Source organism: Acromyrmex echinatior, chromosome 17, assembly GCF_024713525.1.
Source record: "Acromyrmex echinatior isolate Ae372 chromosome 17, ASM2471352v2, whole genome shotgun sequence".
Lineage (NCBI taxonomy): Eukaryota > Metazoa > Arthropoda > Insecta > Hymenoptera > Formicidae > Acromyrmex > Acromyrmex echinatior.
In genome coordinates this window covers 1748657-1772545 of record NC_141868.1, presented here as the reverse complement: position 1 = coordinate 1772545, position 23889 = coordinate 1748657, and the positions used below count along the sequence as shown (strand labels likewise).

Below are 23889 nucleotides of genomic sequence, written 5' to 3'. Positions count from 1 at the left end.
TGCGTCTCTCGTCGGGAATAGAGAGGAAGAGGGAATATCTTTACATGGGATATCTTTAGAAAGACTTTTCTGTTTTATTTATTTTCTTTTTTTTATCTAATTTTCTTTTATTTTTCATTTGTTTATGTCAAGAACACGCCATGCGTGTCATTACAAAAGACAAAAAATATCCGAAGGTATAAAAAGAGTTGTAGAGACATAGGAGTTTTGTAGGGAAACTTTAAAAAGGTCAAGACATATAAAAAAGCGTCTGAGAGAGGCGTCTTTTCAAAGCTTTTACGATATTTTTTTGGAGTTATAAATGTCTGATAATTAAGGATATATATGTCGCATCTCAAAGCAGTATCAAAAATATAAGAATTTCATAGATCATTCTATTATTATGTTAAACATCTGTATACAATTTGAGTGCAATTATTTCATTGGAAATTTCATTTCAAAAATTTCATTGGAACTTACCATTTATTCGTTTAAAAATTATTTATTTACCTAAAACTGTAGTAAAAATAATCATTTTGCTGCATAAAATTATTATAAGCCAAATTATTTATTTTTTGCAGTTAGTTTAAGAGTGCATTTATGACAAAAATTTTTTAGTTGATATTAATTAAGATAATTGACTTTTCTAGCTAATTTTCATTTTTGATTGATATTTAAAATATCCTTTCTATTAAAAGTTTGAAGTAAAGATATTAAAAATTTCTCAGCAAAAAATAACGATTTCCAAAATGATCATTGAGGTTTTATATATCGCAACTTATACAAACTGAAATGAACATATCGATTCGTCTGGAAATCTACGGTGCCAGTAGATGCTATAATTAAAAGCGACAAACTTTTCAAATGGATATAAATATCAGTTTTCCTAATTTCAGTTCAAACTTTCGAGAAACAAACCGGGAATTTCGATTGTAGGCTGAGCCGCTGGAAAAAAAAATGAGGAGGGTGAATTCTGTGGAGGAGAAACTTGACAAGTACGACACAAAAGTTTATAATTCTTGTGTATAATGAGAAATAATACACCCTCGCTCATCCCTCCCGAAGTTGCGAAGTGTCTCTTTCTTCCCCCTCTGAATACGAAATGTTTCCATGCTGGCGAAAATAGACCTCCATGAAATTTTAAGCGGATAATCATCTCTGTAAAGGATCAGAGATATCATCGATCAGGACAATACGGAGAATCGTGCCAAACCACCATCCCCCATTTCCCTTTTGGCGATCGGCGACTTCTCTTTGTTTCGCATCATCGGGCTTCTCCCGATGTTGTTCTGGCTCGAATGCATTCAGACTGCCATATATTCGTCCCGACGTTGATTATATTAGCTTCCGTTTCCAGCGTCGGCATTTATACGGAAATGGCCGACGGCGGTTATGTATATCCCTCTTCTGTCTGTCTTTCCTTTTTAATAAAACATCTCGCAATATAGAAAAGTTTCATCGATATCTTTTCTTCGATTTTCCATAATTTCTAAGACAGTTCTTCAGTCGTTGAGAATTTTATGGCGTCCAATTATTCAACCTTTCAATTATTATCCAATAGACACACTGAGAGAAGATATTTGTTTGATATTTGTAACTATATTTGTATGATAAAATAATTATAGTTAAAAAACTAATTTTATATAAAAAATTTTATAATAAAATGTTTAAAAGTAACCTAAATTTGTATATTTTTTAGAACAATAAAAATCTTGAACTGGATAAAAAAGACTCAAATTGCAAACGCAGGATATTTTTTCTTTTCTTTCCTATACCTAATATCAACATCCTTGTTTCTTTCTAAATAAATTATTTTTTTAAGAATTTTAAACATTCGTATATATGAATACATCAAATACGATAAAGAAAGCCATGCTTGGTCAAAGTTGGTAAGATAATATTTTTCACAATAAATTTCTTACTTTCTTTCTACTTTAATTTATTTTTGTGAGATTGTTAGCGTTTCAGAATGATTGTGTTGAAACCGAAAGTTATCGGCTCGCAATCATATCCGGAATAAATGAATTTAATATAAGAATATATAATGTATTATTTAAAACATTCAACTTTGACCTTTACCATATTAAATTATTTTTTGTTAATTAAGCATTATATACGCACGTTTCATTGTCAGATTATTTTATTGTTTTATTAATATTGCTGAATTCACATTCATTGCACAACATTATGTATATAAAATCTTTTACATTGCAAATATATATATGTTACTTTGTAATCAAACGTAATGTATCAGATGTATTACTTTTTCATTTAACCTGTATTAGTGTTTCAATAGCTTTTTATAAAACGGATGGACGATATTCGAGATCCACCCCCGCGAGATTCGCCAGTATGGCGCGCTGTTAATATCTACGTAATAACATGGAACTCGCGGGATATAAACATTCGTCGAATGCTGGGGATGCGCGTTCAGAAGGTTTCTATAGCGACGGCATGATCTATTCGTGCGCACATTCGTGCTTCCGAGCGAGGATATGAGGCGACGCAACGACGCCGTCGTTTGTGCGATCACACCCTGTGAAATTAGCAAAAACCACTTTGCCGTTTTTTGTTCATCGGGAAAAAAAAAGAGAACTCAAGCGTTAAGACAACGGCCGCGTGTCAAGATGCCGTGAGTTTCGACGGACGGACTTCTCTGTCCTTGACAGAACAAAAATATACACCTCGTGGAAGGCGTGCGAACTCCCGAACTTGATGAAATCCATAAACGTGTCCGGCGTATCTGGCTCAGCAGGGAGAAAAAGATGATAAAAAGGGAAAGGTGAACGTGACCGAATGTTAAATCGTTCTGCTACGTCAATCGGATTATTTTAAAAGATATTTGTATAAAAATTGAAACAAATTGAAAAAAAAAAAATAGAAAAATTTTATTCTACTGTATTGATGATGTTTCCAAGAGTCAGATAAATGCTTATAAAATCTTCGATTATGTGTATTTAAAATTATCACTATAAGATCTCAAGGTTAGAGATTTTTGAAATTCAACGAATAGCAACGACAAGAATAATCTAAATTTTTTAAAGAATTTTTCACATTCTAAAAAATATCGGTGTGGATTTAATAGCATATTTTAACATATGTAATAAATTTATATTATTTATATTTTTATAAAACAAAGGAATAAAAAAGGAGTAAAAATAATTAACTTTAAGACTTTTAGCAATTCTTTTTATTTTCGTTTTCCAGAGCAAAGTTTCTAAGATAACTATGCGTATAAAGTACTGTTATAGCCAACCTACCTACTCAAAGGTAAAGGTTAAACCTACACTGGTGTTAACATAAATATTATAAATCTATGCTGGTTAATTCTAATACCAACATAGAGAATTATATAGACACCGTCTGGTGTTAAATTCACACCGATATTTTTTTAAAGCGCAGAAATGGAGGGATAGAAAAGTTCAAGGAAAAGTTATGAAATATCTCACGTCCCACGGACGGAAAAAAATGTTCGTGGCATTGAACTTGAACTTTACGAACGCGTCAAAATTATACAATCGACGCTTTTTATAATTCCACCAATAAAACCTACTGGCGCGATGGGATCTTCAATTCCCCGCGTGTTTTGATCTCTCGTACGCCGATTTACTACATGAACGGTTATTTATAGTCAGTTATTTTGGATTTGGGTTGCGTTTAGCTGATGTTGGATACTCATTCGATGCACGTGCGCTCCGGCTTTGGAAATAAAAATCAACTACAGTTGAAAATTGCTTTCCACAAAATATGCATGCGCGCGATATAAAATATTTCATCAATAGAAGTATGAATCATGTAAATTTCAGGGGCAGTGAAATCCTTTCTCAATAAAAATGTAACGTTATCAATAACTTTCTTTTAAGGATGTTTTTCAATCTTTTCACATAACACAAGAAATTGATCAAATTAGGAAAATAAGTTTATAATTAATATGTAGACATTCAAAACATTTTTTTAAATATTTTGATAGTAAAATTTTTTTTAAATAACTCTCTCAAATGGACATTGAATTTTTTATGAAAGAGAAAGTTTAAATAATTTTATCGCAAATAAAACGTAAAAATTGTGAAAAACTAGATTTATGAAGAATTAAGTATAAATAGCGCATTATTATATAATTTATTCATTAAGATTTGGTTGAACGAGAGGACCTTAGACAGACGTAAATATTCATAAATTATATTTTTTTTAGATTATTTATTGCGATAACCTTAATGATTAATCGATTAATCGATGTCACGGAAAATAAATCAACGTTTCTTTTGACACTTCTAGTTATTGTACTTTCTTTTTGGTATTGCTTTACATTTTATTCATTATTTATTATTGTATTTAAAAGATGACAATGACTACAAAAACTTCAATGTTAAAAGATATAAGAAGTCAAGTGAGTCCTTTCTTTTCTTTAAGCTAGAGAACTTTCTTAAGGATGTATTAGGTGTATAATTTTTGCAAAAGGTAACTGCAATTGGAAATTTATAATTTCTGTATAAAAATAAATATTATGTACATGTTAAACAGTTCAATAAAGTCAATATTTAAATTTAACAATACAATTTTAGAATTTAAATAAAAACTTTTTCATTTTCTTCCTTATATATCCTTTTTATCTTAAATATTGTTTAAAAACATGTCTACTTCTTATTGAAATAATTTTTTATCCAGGTTCTAAATCGAAGTTAAACTTTTTGTATTACTTCCAAATACAATATTAGAAAACTATTAATCTTTTCAAACTATTCTCACATACATTTCTATTAAAAAAAAAATGTTTAAAATACATCTTTAATCACAAATCTCGATTTCCCATCAAATATTATAACTTAATTAACGGAATTAATTCACGAGTTGTAAAAATTACGAATCAACAGAAATGGAAATTGATTTTTTAAATCATTTAATGCTCTTTCCTATAATCTTCGCGGCAACTAACAGAAAGTGACAGATAGGATTTTCACTTCTTTGCAGTAGCTTGTAACAATACGTCACACGAAATACACTCTCGCCTTGATTATAAAGCGATCATCGCTCAGCCTCCTCCGCGTGATACGGAGCGTTTTTTTGTGAAGAAGTCTGACAAGGAAAAATAACACGGGGGACTTGAGTGAACCCGCGATGTTCCGGCGCACTTGAAAAATTAATCCGCTATAGGAAAAATGTTTCTTCGATATCAAAGGAGAAGAGTATCAACAAAGGAAAAGAGAAAGTGTGTAGGTAAAGAATTGACTGCTCTTTTGAGGTAAAAAATAATTATTCAAGCTCTCCGCGACTCGTGTCTAATTGATGGACAAAATAAAGCTCTGACGGAAGTGTCAGATTGAAGATTTTGCAAGTGGAAATTCGTAAATCGAAAATCTAAAAGTTCGAAAACTGACGGGAAAAGTGTGGAATTTTATTTGCTCGAGATAATCTAGGCCGATCAATTAACATCCGATATATGAAAGCTGTATAAAATTGAAAGCTTAAAAGTATAGAAAGAATCAAAGTATTTCAGAACATGTTTGATCTTAAACGCATAATAGAAGAAAAATCAAGTGTTTGGAATTATAAAGTCGAAAGAAAAGATTTTGACAGATAGATATTGAAAATCTCTGATTCTAAAGTTTTAGACTCTGATTTTAAAGTTTCAGACTAAAGGTAAATCCGAGTTTGATAAATGCAAACCTTTGAAGATAATCGGAAATAAAATCGGTCTGTTCGAATATGAAATCAAAACTACATAGTTTCGATAGTTGAAAACGTGGGAAAAATCAAAGTATTTGAGAAGACTATGTGTTTGATCCTACTAGAATACAAGAAAGATCAAGTTGTGGTTAAAACTTAAAGAAAAGTTCTCGAAAATAGAGTTTAAAAATCTTTGATTTTAAAGTTTTATAAACTCTAGCTTTGGCAAATCTGAAATTCTAAGAAAGTAAACTTGAGGATCAAGGTAGCCAAAGCCTGTTTAAATTTGAGGTACAAAAATCATTTGTAGCTTTAAAATTTAAGTGTATGAAAAAAATCGAAGTCTCTGAGGACGTTTGATCTATATTATATAATACATGATTACAAGAAAAATCAGATGTTTAGAATTATAAGGTTAAAGAAAAAAATTTCAAAAGGTAGATTTGGAAAATCTCTGATTTTAAAAGTTCAAAAACTTTAGACTTGGCAAATATAAAATTCTAAGAAAAAAAAAACAAACGTTTGAAAATCGAGATATGAAAAAAATCTCCTGCAAAGATTATCATAATACAATACATCACAATACAGAATGTCATCACAAAATCTAATATTTAAATTTTCAATTTAATTTAATTTCTTTAAAATTTCTCATGGTACACTAATCCTTTTTTTTTGTCAAGAATAGACAAGATTTCACAAATTTTCGAAATACTCTTAAATGCAAAAAAGAAAAGATTAAATATAGAAAATTAATCTTCATTAGAGAGCGGATTGTATCACACGAGAGATATTCTTTTGACATCAAAGCTCGCCTGGATAGGGGAATTGCCAACAAACTGCCCTTGAGGGTGAAAAATAATTATTCGCACTCTCGGGACGATCGAGCTAGAGCGGGGGATGAAATTTCGTCGCGAGATTTCATTTATAGGAAATTTCATTTGGATTCGTTGAGCGACGCAATATTTGTTACAATTTACGTGAAGGCAAAGAGACAGTGATTGCATGATTTCAAGAGATTTGCGAGTATTGGTGGATTTCAAGTAAAAATAAGAAATGACAAATAAATAAATGAGAATGGTTGATAGGTAAGGGAGACAGGCCAGGGCCAGTTATTATACGTTGATTGCCAAAAAGCTAAAGTACAATAATTTATTGTTAATATTGTAGAGCATTCTCTTCTTTTTGCTATAGATTACTGATAATATTAAATTGTTATATAAAACGGTTTGCGCGAAAAAACATCGTACATTACTTATAAAACATTACTTATAAAAGACTTTTAACCCTCAACAGTCACACTTCAGTAAAGTATCATAATGGTCACATGAGATTCAAATAACTCCAACGATTTTGAATGATTGTTGTGTCCAAATTATTGTTTTAAGTAAAAAAATTACTAAACATTCTTCAAATAGTGTAAAATGCGTAAAATATAAAATAATTCATAGTTACGTTAAAGTAACTATATTTTCTTCTCTATAGAAGTTCTAAGTTAAGAAGGTAAGAAAATTGTAACATGATATAATAATAAAATAATATGGAGAAGAGAGAGAGAGAGAGAGAGAGAGAGAGAAAGAGAGAGAGAGAGAGAAACAGTATACAATATGATAATGAATAGTACCAGAGTAGATTGTCAGAAAATGGATGAGGAACGGAAGGCTTCATACTGAAACTTTATACTTCATAAGTCATTAACATGAATTCATAGTAAGAATTCATGACGGCAGCATACAATCATTAATATTAATTAATAAAACCAGTTGCAAAAAGCATATCGTATTACAAGAATAATATTTCAACAATATAATAACATATTACATTCATGTAATATTCGTAAAAAATAATAGAAAATAGACTGTAATAATTTTAAATAAATATTTCCTACTTAAAGTATGATAATAATTTTTTTTAGACATTAATCTGAGATTAATATAATATTTTTCATTATTATGAAATACTCATTAATTTAAAAATATTATACTTTTAAAGTTTAAACTTTAAACGTTTAAGATTAAACGTCTTCTATCGTAAAAATTCGCTTTTGCGCAAAATAAATACGCCGCTCTGCCATTAATTCCGCCACCGTTTTACGCTTCAAGTGTCGTTTATTTTGCGACACCTCCCGGCGGTATACTTTCGTTTCGCCGAGAGGAAAGTCTGTTCGCGGTTTCGGAGTGAGATAGTAAAGATGCACTGAGAACAGGAAACTTAAAAGACGGTTTTTTCGCTGGATTTTGCTGGTTCGCGGAACTTATCGTCGCACAAAAAGCTCGATTACAGAAACTTAATCCCTCGCGGAGCGCGAAGACATGCGCGCCGGTTGAATTGTCCAGAAATTTTCCACAGGCTTCACCGGGAAATCTCTTTTCCGGATCGTAAAGCACTCACTCTTAAATTATACTTCCTTTCTTTTGACTTAGGAACCATGCCAAGAAACTAAGATGGTGACTGAACGACGACTTTACGAGGTTAAGAGAAACGCTTCATGGCTAATGGAAAAATATAACGTAGCGTAGACGTATGTATATGTGCAAATCAGTGTTAGAAAACAAAATTATTAAAAGAAAATTTTCAATATTTTTCAATATTCTATACGGAGTATTTTTAAACATTGTTCCATATTTTAAGAGTTGATTTGACTTTTAAGATTAGATTTTTAGATTATTAGATTAAGAGAGAAAAATTAAACAATATACCTATAAACAAAGGCCGTTAGTAGGAATTGGCGCTACAATCAAAGCGCAATTACAGAAATATATAAATTTCTTTTAATATAAATGTAAAACTGCTATATTCTCTCTATGTGGACGTTTCGATTCCAATTCAAACCTTCTTCAGTAATATTAGCATATCACACATTAAAATTCTACTTCTTTAATACTCTTTAATCTCTTGTCATAAAAATTAATCAACTATAGCGAGACAGATTTTATATGATTGATTTTTGAAATCATTTTGTGAAAAACGGTTTGTAAGCATATAATTTTAAAGGCATTATTTCGGAGATACAATACAGAAAGAAAGATTTTGCTGAAATATGTAAAAATGAGGTCAGATACAGAAAATAATTATGTTGCATATCTAAATAATTATACTGGATTTTTAAGTTAGTCATTAGAATGTGGAAGCTTTTTGCATTATTATTATTATGTTTCTACAATTATTTTGATAGTTCAACATAATTATTTTCATATCTTTTTTTATTGCCTGATTTTTATACTTCAGCAAAATCCATTTTTCCATTCTTTTCGTGACGGTATTATATTAAAAATTCCATAAAATAATAATTTTTTTTTACTCTTCAATGAAAAAAGATTTGAAAGAAATAAATTTTTAAAGAGAGTATATTGTACTAAAATAATAAAAATCAGCAAAAATTCGACTTCGTCCATTGGTATATTTCGAAGCAGTTATGTACTATATCTAAGTGCAATTTTTATGCTATTGACTTTTTATAAAGATATAAATGAAAAATGGATAGATAACACATATACTCTGCCTATTCACTGATCCAAGTTCAAAAAAGAAATCTTTTTTCGTTTAAAAGCTATTAAACTAGAAATAGTTACCTGGGGTATTTTTACAGTCCAGCGGCGAGAAAATATAAATTGCTGTAAAATATTGTTTTGTATGGACATGATTTAACATATTTTCTTTTTTAAATAACTATTCTTTATCTTTAAATATGCAATGCTGTTCGTAATAAAAAGGTATTATATTAAAATCTTAATTTTTTTTAGAAATACTATTATAATAAGTTACTTAACGTGTTTATTCCATTTTATATTTATTTGATTTCTACTACATTCTTTACTACTTCTATAGAAAATTGTAATTAAATTCATTTATTTATAATGTTTTCGAATATTAATAAATTGGAAAAGAATCAAGAATATACAATACATATACTATTAATAATAATGATTTTCATTTAGTATAAAAAGACATTCCAAATCGTTTAAATAAAAATATGACTATTCTTGGTATAAGAAAAAAAAAGATAATTTCATAAAGTTTGTAATGGCTTGATATTCTCTGAAACATTTAAGAGAGAGAGAGAGAGAGAGAGAGAGAGAGAGAGAGAGAGAGAGAGAGAGAGATATTATATGTTCATACGAATGTTTCTACAATAATTTTAAAAATCAACTTCTAAAATATTAGAAAGTATTTAATAAACACTCTGTATGTAACCTTCTGTATAAAAAATTTTTAACTGCAATTTTTAACTGTAAATATCTTCATTCTTCGTTTTAACATTTATGAATAATAGCTATTATTTGTTTTCGAATCGAATAATTTCCGGAAATTCAGTCTTTAGAAATATAAATCATAAAATTTGTGGTTGGCAAATTTCGGAGTCAAGATACGCATTTGTGTAGCTCCGAGAAACTTACAATTATCGGAATCTTTAAAACTTTGAAGGTTCTCCGATCTCATTGTGAGATACTGAAAATCTATATTCTATGGTATACGTAACGTCAACTGTAGATTTTTAGTACTTGCCGTGAATAACGGAACGCAGCCCTTGATATTTGGAAATTATAATAATAACTTGTGATTTGAAATCTTGTATTAATCGCTGTACAAAAAGCTAGGATTTTATTTGTGATATAGATATTACGAAAAAAAATATACCGAACTAGACGTTAGCATTTCGAAATGACACTTAAATTGAGTGTTAACTTCCAAATAAACCTCCATCTTGAGGATTAACACCTAATTTGAGTGTTATTTCGGATTGCCAATACTTAGTTCGGTGTATTTTTTCGTAAGGGATAATCTTGGTGGAATTAACGCAGTGCGATTTGCAGATCGTACGTAAAGCGTATCGGTAAACTCGACAGAATCACTAGCAAGGGGTCGGCAAAAGTGACATGGTGGATCCATTCGTTAATCCACCGCGATAAAGGTACTTCGACCCGTTTTCTCGTGATGGCGATACGGAGAGGGAGTCTAATCCTTGCATAACACACGAAGCCAGGCTAGAAGGTCATGGACGAAAAAAGAAGGTGCACAAAACCCTCCATCAGGCATTAGGACCACGTCGTAAACCCTTAATAGCGCGTCCCGAGGAAAAAAGAGATGCTGTGGCGTTAAACGACTGAGCTGAAATTTTTGATCGTTCGCTATTCTTTATTTTAACACATAAATCGCGCACAATTCTCTTCCAACCTATTTTTTTTTTCAAGAACTTTAGTAATTCCTCTTCTCTCGTCATCTGTCAGAAGATTGAGTGAGGTCTTTCGTCGTTAGTTAATGAAACGAGATGTATGTTCGAAGTTACAAACTCTCGTATTTCAAGATACGAGAAACTCAAGCCATTCTGTATTGCGAGTATTCTAAACAATATCGTAGAGTGCAAAAATCAGGAATGATAAACGATGCGGCGATAGCTATAGCATGATCGTTTAGCGCCAGATGACGAAAATAGGACTAGTAGATGAGACGTGATGAACGATGCGAAATCGCTGCATCTCGCTCATCCCTTCAACTTGACTTGGTTTAGCGGTAGATATTTCTTTCCTTCGTCGTCGTCGATGTGGCGAAACTCCAGTTAATTCTCGTCTTTCCATTCTGACTTGTCGGGGCTTCCCTGACAATCTGCCTTCGTCTCGTCACGGTTCCACTTTGTAATAACATTGGCCCTTGCAGTCGCATAATTGCCATCTTCTTCCTCCACTCCGTCAAAGTCTTCGCGTCATCGAGGTCGTTCGGGGATTCCGGAGACAACGTGATGGTGCAATTTATCATTTCTCACCGCTGCTGTCGCTATGATCGATCTGTCATCCACGATGGAGGAAGTGGAGGAGGAGAAAGACGACACGAGCCCGTTTATATTTATATAATTGCAAGCACTTGTTAACTGTCATCTGCGCGAGATATAAAAAGTTTTAGTGAAGGAAAAGTCTTGGAAGTAGTCCTAATTGAAATATCGCGTAATCCCCTCATTAATTTCTAATAAACTGAAGATTGATGCGTGTTACAGCTTAATTCGCGTCTTGGAGTTCTTTGGATGAGGAACGGTAGTGAAAGAGCATGAAAGAAGAGGACACTTTTTAAAGATTAAATTTTGACATTTTCCTCGACAAATCTGAGATAATAAATTTTACAATTTCGCAACTTTCGATTAAATCAAATAATTTTCTATTAGATCTCGAAAAATATGAAATAAAGAATATTTGAAAGGAGAATAAATATTCAACAATTGAAAAGTTTATAAATCATAAAACGATTTTGCTGAAGTGTCTCTAAAATTTAGCTAAATACAAATTTAAAAATAATTTTGTTGAATCATTAAAATAATTATGTAAAACGTTTAAACGTTAATGACAATGCTGCAGAAAGTTCTAACAACTTTAAGCGTTCTACATAATTATTTTAATCCAAACAAAATTACCTTCGTATGTAATTAAATTTTCAGATACTTTAGCAAAATCTTTCCGTGTGCAAACAAGTCTAAAAAGTTAATTTTTTTTTCTTCAAATAAAAATATTTCTTGTCTTCAAATCATTTATTGTATAAATATGATAATTTCTTTCTGGATATATAATATAAAAGACATATAAACAAAATTTTAAGCTTTGATTAATATTTTAAGGACTCATGAAAAAATAAAGTTAAAAATTTCCAGATTTGTTTGGTTTTTGCGAAAATGTTATATTTACTATCTATTTAATTTAATTTTTTTATAACATTAATAATGATAACAGTGAAGGAAGTATTGTTTGAACTATTTAGAGTATAAAGCAATAAGTTTTTTATTTTTTACTTACAAAATTTTACAAATTGCTTTTAATAAATCATCCTTTGCAAATATTAAATTTAGGTTTTCCATTTTCTGTTCGATTTTTGCTGGAATAAAATTGTTCATGATGTAATTAAAACCAAAAGACAATTTGGTGTTTAGTTCAGATTTTTAAAAATTTTATTCGGTTTCTTGTGGACAACTCTTCAATTTTTTAAATTTACAATTTTAAATAAAAAATTTCAACTTATTCTGTATGCTTCAAATTATCTATTGTTTCAGTGGATTTTTAATTCAAAACACAGCTTCGTATTAAATTTAATTACTGCAGAGTGCCGATTATCAGACATTTATTTCCAGTCTTGTAAAAAAAAGCAATACGTTTACTATTTGGTTATATATACGTATACAATATCGACTAAAAATATCAGTCAAACAATCAACCAAAATAAGCTATCAATCTACATCATTCATAAACTTTTGATGATATTAGCTCATGAATTACATTCTGAAATCAACTGCAAAAAAACAAAACAACAAATAATTCAGTTTCATAAAGTAAAATGACCTTATTTTTCTGGAATTTTAGTTCAATATTTTCTAAACGAATAAATGGATCCAATAAACTTTTACACGAACATTGTTTAATCAGAATATGTATAAAATTTAATTTAATTCATGTTACTTCCTCATCAAATTTGCAAATAAGTATAATAACGCAATTTTTTATAAGAATTAAGACAAAAAGACAAACAAAAAAAAATTAAACAATTTTTAAATCAATCGAAGAATTGTGTGCTTAATTTACACTATCATATTATTCAAACGTAATAATAAAAGAATCCATGGAATTTTTATATTTTCGATAGTGTTTTTAAATGTGATACACACATAAGGTAAAAATAAATTGCATTATCGAAAATAATAAATTGAATTGGTCAAGTTTGGACCAGTTTCAACAAAATAATCCGGTTACTTCCGCGCATACGAATTTTAGTGCGAAACGCGTAACGTATATACCGATATACTCGACTTTGCGACGCCACGAAATTTCTCGACGTTCGTCGAATTTGCAATTCGATACGTGTTCACGAACGAACCGCAGGATCGTTCGACGATCTTTAAATTGCTGAATATAGCTAACGCTTTCGCATGCATTGCGACCTGCATGTTTCGTACTGTAAAATCTAGCTGCACCATTTGCTCACATACGAAAGAGAAGATTGGAAAAATCAAGCTGCAAAAACTTCCGAAATTCGTAAATTCCAAGCTACGAATCTTGCAAGTTCAATAAGAAAATGAAACATAAAGAATGCAATCGAATGTGAATTCTTGCATTTCTGATCTCTGTGATTGCATTCTTTATGTTTCATTTTCTTATTGAACTTCCAAGATTCGACATTACAAAGTCAAATTAGTTGTCAAAAAGTAGTTGTTAAAATATAAAAGAAAGAAGATAAAAAAATAAAAATAAAAATATAAAAAATGCACGGTATTAAATAAAATGTCTTAATTTCAAAATTCTATACGATGAATTTAAATCTAAATTATTTTTATTTTCCTGAGAATCAAAAATAAATTGTGTGATGTTTTGGAATCCCAAAGTATCAAAAATTCAATGAATATAAAAAAGAATAAAGGAAATGGTTTACAAGTGTAAAATTGCAAAGAGTTTGATGTTTAATGGATATTAAGGACTTTCCGGGTCTACGAGTTCAAGAAACCAGTTCGAGAACCTCGGAAATACAAACAGATGCTGAGAATCAAGACTTGAAAGAGATTCGGATTCAAGTCAACCGACTTGTAATTTCCGGCATTCTCACTGCAAAATGCGGTTAATACCGAATGCTTCCTGTAAAATCTAGTTGAAGGACAACATCTTCCACCCGATTATCCCGCACGACTACGTGCAATTCTGAAATGGATCTCTGTGGTGTGGGAGGAAAGCGATTGCGCCCCCATCAAGCTTGCAATATCGATATTGTTAATCCGTCGCTCCGCTCTTGGCACAGAATCAAGCGGTGGATTGCTCAGTCAACAAGGAGATTCGGCAATCCCCAGGGAAATTTTTACGGGAGAAAAATATTCCCGTCGGGGGGCGGAATAAATACGAACGTCAAGGAAGGAAGCGAAAAGACACTTGCGAGCTTTCGACCGAAAGCACTCTAGGGACGAACTTCTCTGTTTATAATATAAAAGAATAGGCCGGGTCAAGGCGGCCTCTCCTTCGCAATTGTGATTATTGAACAAATTCTCCGATACCGAAGGAATATACGGAACTGCTCACGTCTGTCATTGCCTTGAATATCCGGTGCATCAAAGAGGCGTTTTTAGTCGATAATATTTGTGAAGATCAGAAGATCATGGAAATATATCCCATTCTCTATATCTAGGAAATAAATCCTTTTTTTTATACTGAATAATCATGCATAGAGTAATAATAAAAAAAAATCTAAAATATATTATTAAAGTTATTTAAATTATTAAATGTTACAAAAGAAAAATTGTGTGAGTCGATCGTATTACACATTTTCCAATTTACTTCTTAAGGATATCTTCTATTACATATATTTTTTTTAACAAAATGAAAAAATTATGGATTTTTTATGTTGTATTTGAAAGTAATACAAACAGTTTGGTGACAAATTAGAATATCAAAAATTATTTTAATAAGAAGTAAACATGTTTTAGAAAAATAATTAAGATAAAATAAGAAAATTTTCATTTAAATAGTATAATTGTCATGTTGCTAAATAAATTAATAACTGTTTTATCATTTGTATACAAAAAATATAAATTTCCAATTTTATCAGTCTTTTTGCAGAGATTGTAATACTTAATATAATACAATCTGTCAAAAATTCTAGAATTTTAGAAACTTAAAAAGAAGTTCTTTAGCTAAAGTAGCAAAAATAAAAACATTAACAAGTAATATTTTCTCGTTTCTTTATCTTCCTTTTGTCAAGCATCTGAATCTGTCGCATGTAATCTCCTATTGTTTTTTAATAGCGCTACTTGTTTTTAGTTACACTCTAATTCTCCGCATTATATAATCCATGATTATACTCAAAGTTATTTTCTGCAGTGCGGATAAAAATACGGCATATACTTGTAGAGAAATGTTCTCTTTTTCTGCAAACTATCTTCGAATTCCGCGTGCAGAGCGTCCATAAGTTTTGAAATTGTTGTGGGCAAACGCGGGACGAATTTTAATAAAGTTCAGTATCCTAACATGGAGAAATTTCCCAAACGACCCATATGCCCTTCGAGTGTCCCAAAAAACGCATGATTACTCAATACTAAGCCACTGTGTCACTCGATAGTAAATTGAAAGTGGTCTATCGACCAACAATCCGACCAGTCTCAATAGGGCATAGTTATATAATACTGAAAGCGACGACCAGCACTTCGAATCATTAACCCGACAATGTAATGTGAATCAATTTGACCTACTGTCCTGAATGAAGTGACTAATAGTAAACGCTGCAATCAGTTATAAGATAAGACCGCATATTTTAATTTACATACGCGATGTACACATTTCTACTAATTATTTAAACATCAATATTGAGAGAAAAATTTTGTATTTGTGATTATAATTACATGTTACTATAGTTATCTATGGTTATTATTATTATAATCCCATACACAACACAAACCTTCAAGAAACGTCCTAAGAATGTTGAGAGAGAAGATTTTGTTAATTTAAGCCATCGGTACTTTTCACAAATAATTTGTAAATATATAAATTTGTTATAACAAAAAAAGGGGATAATAAATGTGATATATATCTTTGATTGTGATAGTTTGATAGGAAAACGGATCGATCGAATTATTATTACGAATAGTTCTTCCATTTCCTTACCTTCTTTTCGTTCTATTACTGCTAAATTTATAGCATATTTATAGTGACTAACTAGTGATTAACTCATTAAATTATTGTATAATATCGTTCGAATTGTTCTTATCATCATTATTAATTCATTACAAGAACAAATTATATTGATGTGATTAACGCTAGTCTGCTATAGTCTGCTCAATTAATTATTAGTAATAAAAGCAATTTATATAAAACTTAACCTATTTTCTGATAGATTTTTATTTAACTATACTGATTATTTTGATTTGTATCGTAAATCATGTATTATTTGTTACATAAACGAATAATGAGAAATTATTTAATTTAATTAAATTTATTGTGTATCTAAAGAATTTGTAGTATGCTAAATTATAAGTATACAAATGGAAAGATACTGCTGAAATTACTGTTGCTACGCCCACAAGAAAATGAAACAAATTACGAAGATATAATATACGAATATAGTCTAACAATACGAATTACATGACTTACCATACAAAATAAAATAATGAGAGATGAATAAATGCATACAAGTATAAATGCATCAATGCGTAAATGGCGAGGCCCCAGCAAATGCAGCAGCCACAGTGTACACAGAGACGATTACAAGTGCATTAATGAATTAATAATGATGATAAGAACAATTTGAATGATATTATACAATAATTTAATGAGTTAATAGTCACTTATTGCTATAAATTTAGCAGTAATAGAACGAAAAGAAGGTAAGGAAGTGGAAGAAATAATAACTCGATTGATCTTTTTCTGATTTTTCTATCAAACCATTATATTTATCATCCCTTTTTTTTTGCTATAACGAACTCATTTCTCTCAGTACAGGATATCTGTCGGATAAAGTGTGCTGTATGGGAATGTTAATAATAACTACTTATATATTTTCTGTTAACAAATATAGTTGGTAACGAAAACGATTACAATTACAGTATTGTAATTATAAAAATGATTGCAATTACTATAATTTATAATTATAACTTATTAATCATTTTTTGACTATATGGCCAATCATATTTTGCAGTAATAAGTGATAACCATAATAGTAATATGTAATTATAGTTATTATAGAAATAAAAAGATTTTCTCTTAGTATGAAACACAAAGGAAAAGTAACATATTTTGCTGTAAGTAATATTTTTAATCTATCGTAATTTTCTTGCAGAGAATCTTCTTCATAAGTTTAAAAGTTCTGACTTTTTTGAGAGATTTTACTTTGTTTAAATTTTATATTCAACGCGCAGAAAAACGCAATTTACATTCATCTGCATTATGTTTTAGATTAAAAAAAAAACAAGAAAACGAGAAAAGTAATTATTTATAATTTATTACTATTTTTATGGTTATCTTAATTTTTTTTTAAATTCTTTTTTAAATTCAGAAAAATAGACGTAATAGTAACAGCTACAAAAATGACAACCACACAAGTGTTATATGTAGAATTAATGTATATAATCAAATAAATTATTTTATAATTCATTCAACTATTATATAATCTATTACATTAATTTTATAAAACATAAAACTTGTATTGTTATCATTTTTACAATTGACATTATCGTGTTTCCTCTCAGTGTATATTGATGCCTTTTGGGATTATTCGCTTTTACGGAGCTTCGACTACCCCGGGCGGATATCTCTTCGATCTTCGAGTTTTTGAACTCACTGTTCACGAACACGAAGATCCATCATTGAGATTCACATGGTGGATCTTGTCGTACAAGAAAAGAGTTGTTATCCGTGACAGCGTGAACACCCCGACAGCATTGATTCTATCCTCGCCTCGTGGTGAAACGCTGACTTCGGGTGGTGGAACATGAAAGGATAACGATACGCGGAGGAGACGGGTTGGAACCGATCTACATTCTGCAAGGATTATTCGAAGCAGTGGCAAATGCTGATGTCGTGTATACATTTGCAGACATAAAGTTCCTCATTTCATGTCGTGTGCGCGTTCAAGCACGAAGCTCTTCAAAACTGAAAGAAATCGAGACTACTGTTGGCCGCACTGCGATTCCGTAAGAAATGTTTCGGAAATTTTGTTTTTTCATATACATGATACGCTTGCAAAGCAATTTTTTTCTAAGAATCAACATTATTTTTTCACGGAAATTTAAAAGCGAGAAATGGCAACTCATTATATAGGTATAGCAGAGATAATAATAATGTATAATAAGAGAAAGCTTAAATGAAATCTTCGAATTTTTAGAAAGCCTTGATTTCTTAGAATTCTACTTTTTTTCTAGTAATTCAACATAGAGATTCTGCGGAGAACTGTATTTCATGATTTGCAATTCTTCGAAAATTGTAGCTTTTGCACTTTATAAGGGAAGAATATCTTTCTATCCAATCTCAGCACTTTAGTCAGCATGATAATCACTCAATATTACAGAGAAAGAAACTGCAGTAAAAATAAATGGACGCGACGCATTGAATTCTTGAGAGAACGGAAATTCCTTGAAGCATAAAATCCCACTGCAGGCTTGCCCTTTTCGGGGCAAACCAACCCCTGTAATATTAACGTGGCTACATCACTCTGCACTTTTCACGCGGTTTCGAGGGCTCTGATCGATGGCGAATGAATTAACGTTTCGCCGCGGAGCATCCCAACCGATGATAAATATTCAGTGAACCGTCTCAATCTTCCCTTGGCCTTCTCGCGATTGTGTACTTTTATCATTTATCAGTCACTAGTAATTTATTCAGAGAATCCCGCAAAGATAGACTGCAATAAGCAGAATGTGCAAACTGTGAGCAGTATTTATAGGTACTTCAATGTCGACCAACTTACTAAAATGTTGCTAGCTGTGTATACACGGTGCCCTGCAAGAATCATCATCCCTCACGTCCATCGGTTTATTTACCCTCGCGTTATAACAGTATAACTGTTGCGCGAATGTTGACTAATTATTATTCAATAATGACGTAAAATATGCAGAATGTGTAAATTACGATAAATGAAATATATGACTATAATTTGTATTTTGCTGCAGTACATATTTTATTACCTTTGTACATACTTTGTCATTTGTCTCGATTTTTAAATTACACGAAATGTTACAAATTTTATAATTTATAATTTCTTGAGTATTTAAGTTTTTTAATTTTATAATAGTACAATTTATCCTTTATATATAATAAATATTAATTTTATGAATAATAATTCATTTCAAACAATTAACGCAATTCGTTATTCAATTTTAGATTCCACGAAGTGTTATATTCTGGAACTTGTAGTTTATCGAAAATTTTAGTTTAAATTGTATAAGAGAGAAATTTATCTCTCATTCAGTCAAAATATTAATTTTACCAGTAATAATTCATTACTCATTTCAAACAATTAATGATTCATTAATTTTAGATTCTGTATATGTTTTGCGATTTGTAGGTTATTGAAAATTCTGGTGAATTTCTAAAAGAAATGTAGGATTTCTCTTATTTAATTAGATTTATAAAAGAAATATTTATTTTTCAATCCATCAAAATATTGACTTTAAATTTATAAATTATATTTTAAAAAACATTAGTGTAGGTTGAACTCCATGCGGTGTCCATATAATTTCCACTACCTTGATGTTAATATTAATACCGATATCCACACCATGTGGTTGATATAAACACCATTATATAAAATTTATGTTAAATCCACACAATATTAGATCAATATTAACCAATACGGTAGAAATTATATGAATACCGTGGAGTTAAATCCACAACGATATTTTTTGGAATGCATGAATAACACAATAATGTATTACAATTATGTGCCATTTACCAATTTTAGATTCTACAAAGTGCTGTATTCTGCAATTTGTAGTTTAGCGAAAAATTCGTTTTCTGAATTTTGTAAGAGGAAAATGTATTCTTAATCCGATTTACCAATTTTAGATTCTACGAAGTGCATATTCTGCAATTTGTGGTTCATCGGAACTTTTTGAATTTTAAAAGAGGAAGATTTATCTTTCATTCCGTTGAAATATTAACTCTACGAGTAACACAATAATTCATTTCAAACAATCAACGATCCATCATTCATCAATTTTAGTTTCCACAACGTTATGCTCCGCAGTTTGTAGTTTATCGAGAATTTTACAAGAGAAAAATTTATTCTTTAATCAGTCGAAATATTAACTTTACGGCAACAATTTCTAACAATTTCTAACAATCGATCAACAATCGAATATTTAGATCGAATTTCCGAATATAATAATAATAAAAACTTTATATAAATATATATTAGGTGTTGGAATTAATTCGTAGCGTTTTTTAATGAAAGAATGTTATTTATTTCACATGAGCATTAAAAAATACATTAATGAAAGTACTTCCCATCACTTGTAAAACGCTACGAATTAATTCCAACACCTAATAAAACTGGTAGAATCGTCGAGAATTCAACACGTACTTTTCAAAAACTGCTTCGTTAATTGGATTATTGAATTCAACCACGCGGATTCTCACTCTTTCTGTCTACTGGCGTTAAGTTTATTACAAACTATTCAAACGATGGCCATGTTTGCGATGTTTTGTAAACAGGAACCAGAGGAGTTCCCAAGATTGTGACTCATGCTCCCGAGTGTTTAACTTCTGAATCGTCGATGAGTTTACTCTCCGTACGATCCTAAGCTAAAGCGTATTTATGAAGGTCCCGGCAAAAGTTTGATTAGTCTATTAGCGGGTCAAGTGCGAGTTAATTGAACGTTTGATGTATAAGATATAAGTCGCGAACGCGTCACTATCGGTTGGAAAACCTTGCATTAATTATATCCCGAAGGTTCACGATACACGTGACACATAATATACAACGGGAACGAGATAAAATTGATCGAATACGCTTCCATCGGAAAATGATGTCAACCGATATTAATCGTTCTCGCTTTTCTACGTTGTCATCCCGAAACTTCAATCGCGCGTCCTAAGTTTACAGAAACTTAGTCCCAAAGACTTAAGCAAGAGATAAGAGGTTTATCCCTAGTCTTGTAATTGCGCCGTATTATATAAGTTAGAAAATCGGATCAACGAGATGTCGGGAAAGTCAAGAAGACTCGAAGGAAAATCGACTATATTTATACCACGCGGGATCCGCGATCATCTCAGGAGCTTAACTCTTATCCGTGCGGTTTACGTTACTTAGCTTCTCTCTCTCGCGCGAAACTGTCAAGCAAAATATCTTCGGAGGAACAACTAACAGGTCATGGATTGTGAGGCTTACCTTGCTGTAAACACCGGCGCTGGACAGTTCGTTTTCGACGACCATCATGATGATGCCGAACATGCCCATGACGAGGGCATAGTCGCTGATGCGCTTGCGCTTCTCGAAGAGGGCCTTCCGCCTGCCGAGCCGGTAGCCGACGTTCGGCTTGTGCTTGGACCCGGGCCCGATGCTGCCACCGCCGGACTGGCCCTTCAGGGAGCCGCCGCCGCCGGCCAGCATACGCTCATCCATGTAACGGGGATATTCGGAGTGGACGCCCACGAGGGCGATGCCGGCGTCCTCGCCGGCACCGGCGCCCCCGGCGCTGCCGCTGCCGGCAGCCGCCCCGGCCGCCCCCGCGCCGCCCCCGCCGGCCACCCCGCCGCTGTTCTTCATCGCCCCCGGGATCGAGAGAGTCGACACTGGCTTCCGCAGCTGGAACAGCGGCGAGCAGGAGCACGATTAAGAAGAGAAGAGGCCTGCAGTTCGTGACGCGCGTGTGCTCGTGTCGTGCATTAATTGCTGTGCGTGGGAGAGCGTGCAAAAGCGCCCGCGTAAATCACTTTTATATCTCGCGTAATTGCACTCTTTGACAGGGAAAAGTTATGCACAGGTTTAGACAAAAGGGTTATTATCTCGGAAGTGACAGATATGGCGAAATGTCACGGAACTATTTCAATTTCTCTCGACAAGACGTATGAGAAAGGTCTTTTCTCGTAGTCTTGTTAAAGTTGTATTTATCACTGTTATCGTTAAAGAGGTTCTCGCGTTTGATGAAATATAAGTCTAATACAAGTCTATGATATACATGTAATACAAAAGTTAACGATGTCGATAATATCTAGAAAAAATTTCATTGACTTTTACCGTATCATTTTGATGATATTTAATTATAAATTTATAGAATTTTACGTTACAAGTTGAAGGTATAACCTTATTCTCTTTTAAATTGAGACACTTGCGTATAAGACAGCAATTTAAAAATCGTTACAATTATAAAGTAAACACTTAAGTTTGTTCTCGTAAAGTTTCATTTAAACTGACCGTACAGTTTACAAGAAATTTATATTCTTTAATGAAGAGAAAGCTAGAATATATGTCAAATGAACGAATGTGTATATCAAATGAGCATCTTATAACTTTTATTTTGTCATTTTTAAAATATTTAGTAACATATAAAATTAACAATAATTATGTATAATAGCATAAGATGTTGTTAGTAACCTTTTTATTCCATTATTTTAATTGTTTTACATATTATTATGAATAAACTGTCTATTGACTAGGAAGTAGCGCGAGAACCTCCTTAAACGATCCCAATATCTGAATCTATGTGTAACTTTTTGTCAAAGTGTATATCTATTTCGACTTCGCGTGACTGTTCTTTGCCATCTCGGTTTTGAATTTGATTCAGAAATTCAGTCAAATTCGTCCTCGATAGAGGAAGAGTAGCGTAACTCGTGCTTGAAAGAACGCAACAGAACGCGAGTTATATGAGTTGTGTAAGTAAATCGAAGCGGTGGATCGAGTGTATTGAAGTCAATAGAATTATGTAGAAAGGTGACCACAAAACAGAATTCTTTTGAACTGCAATATGATTTCCCTTTTCTTCAAACGTCCCTTTACCTTCTGAGTTCCTCTTGCATGAGAGATGTGCTGAATCGCGCCTTTATCGTTCAGAAATTGAAAGGTTTATCGCCTTACAAAGAAACTTTGCAAAATGCCAAATTCTGATTTTATTGAAACACATATAGATTGCATAAATAGATAAATTCAGAAAATATTAGTTGCGGCCAATAAACAATTAAATTTTAAGAAACAAAATTATTCCTTTTATATGAAGCAGTTATTAGCTTTTTTTCATTGTATTTTGAAAATTATTCAGATATAAATCGTTCAAGACATAAAGCCATGTGTGTGCATTGTATAAAAGGTTTTATAATAAAACTATCTCTACGTATATAATATTTTTAAAAAATAATTATTTTTAAAATTTATATTTTTAAAGTTTTTATTTTAAAAATTGACGTAAATAAATAGAAATCATTTTATTATAAAACTTTTCCATAAAACATTTTTTGAGCGAATAGTTTTTGAGATATAGGTACGAAAAATGCTAAAAATTGTTTTACATATAAGGTGATTTTACAAAGCCTTTATTGGCTCTACTGATATTTTCTAAATTTATTTATTTAATCTACACACACACACACACACACACACACACAAAGTTTCATTAAACTGTTACTTTTACGAGGTAAGGGATCGTTGCAAAATTCTGATTTTAATGAAACTTTGTATACATATAGGTTACCTAGCAAACAAGCTGAGGTTATTTGTCGCTATTTTGACGTCAAAATGACGTCTTTAACGTTATTTGACGTCAAAATAACGACAAACAATCTCAGTTTGTACTTGCTGGATATTTTCCCTCTT

General features: G+C 31.4%; 1 protein-coding gene, 1 long non-coding RNA gene and 1 pseudogene across 3 annotated transcripts in view; all 3 read right to left on the bottom strand.

Moving 5' to 3' along the window:
• Positions 1 to 23889, bottom strand: part of LOC105152105 (small conductance calcium-activated potassium channel) — a 212826-nt gene that overhangs the window by 44427 nt on the left and 144510 nt on the right. The gene's annotated exons all lie outside the window — the stretch shown is intronic.
• LOC147906819 (small conductance calcium-activated potassium channel protein pseudogene) lies at positions 101 to 21789 on the bottom strand (annotated as a pseudogene).
• The window catches only part of LOC147906818 (uncharacterized), a 31945-nt gene continuing 29880 nt past the window's right edge, over positions 21825 to 23889 (bottom strand). Inside the window, exon 3 of the long non-coding RNA XR_015547937.1 lies at positions 21825 to 21888. This is a non-coding gene — a long non-coding RNA (uncharacterized LOC147906818). The remainder of the gene's footprint in view (positions 21889 to 23889) is intronic.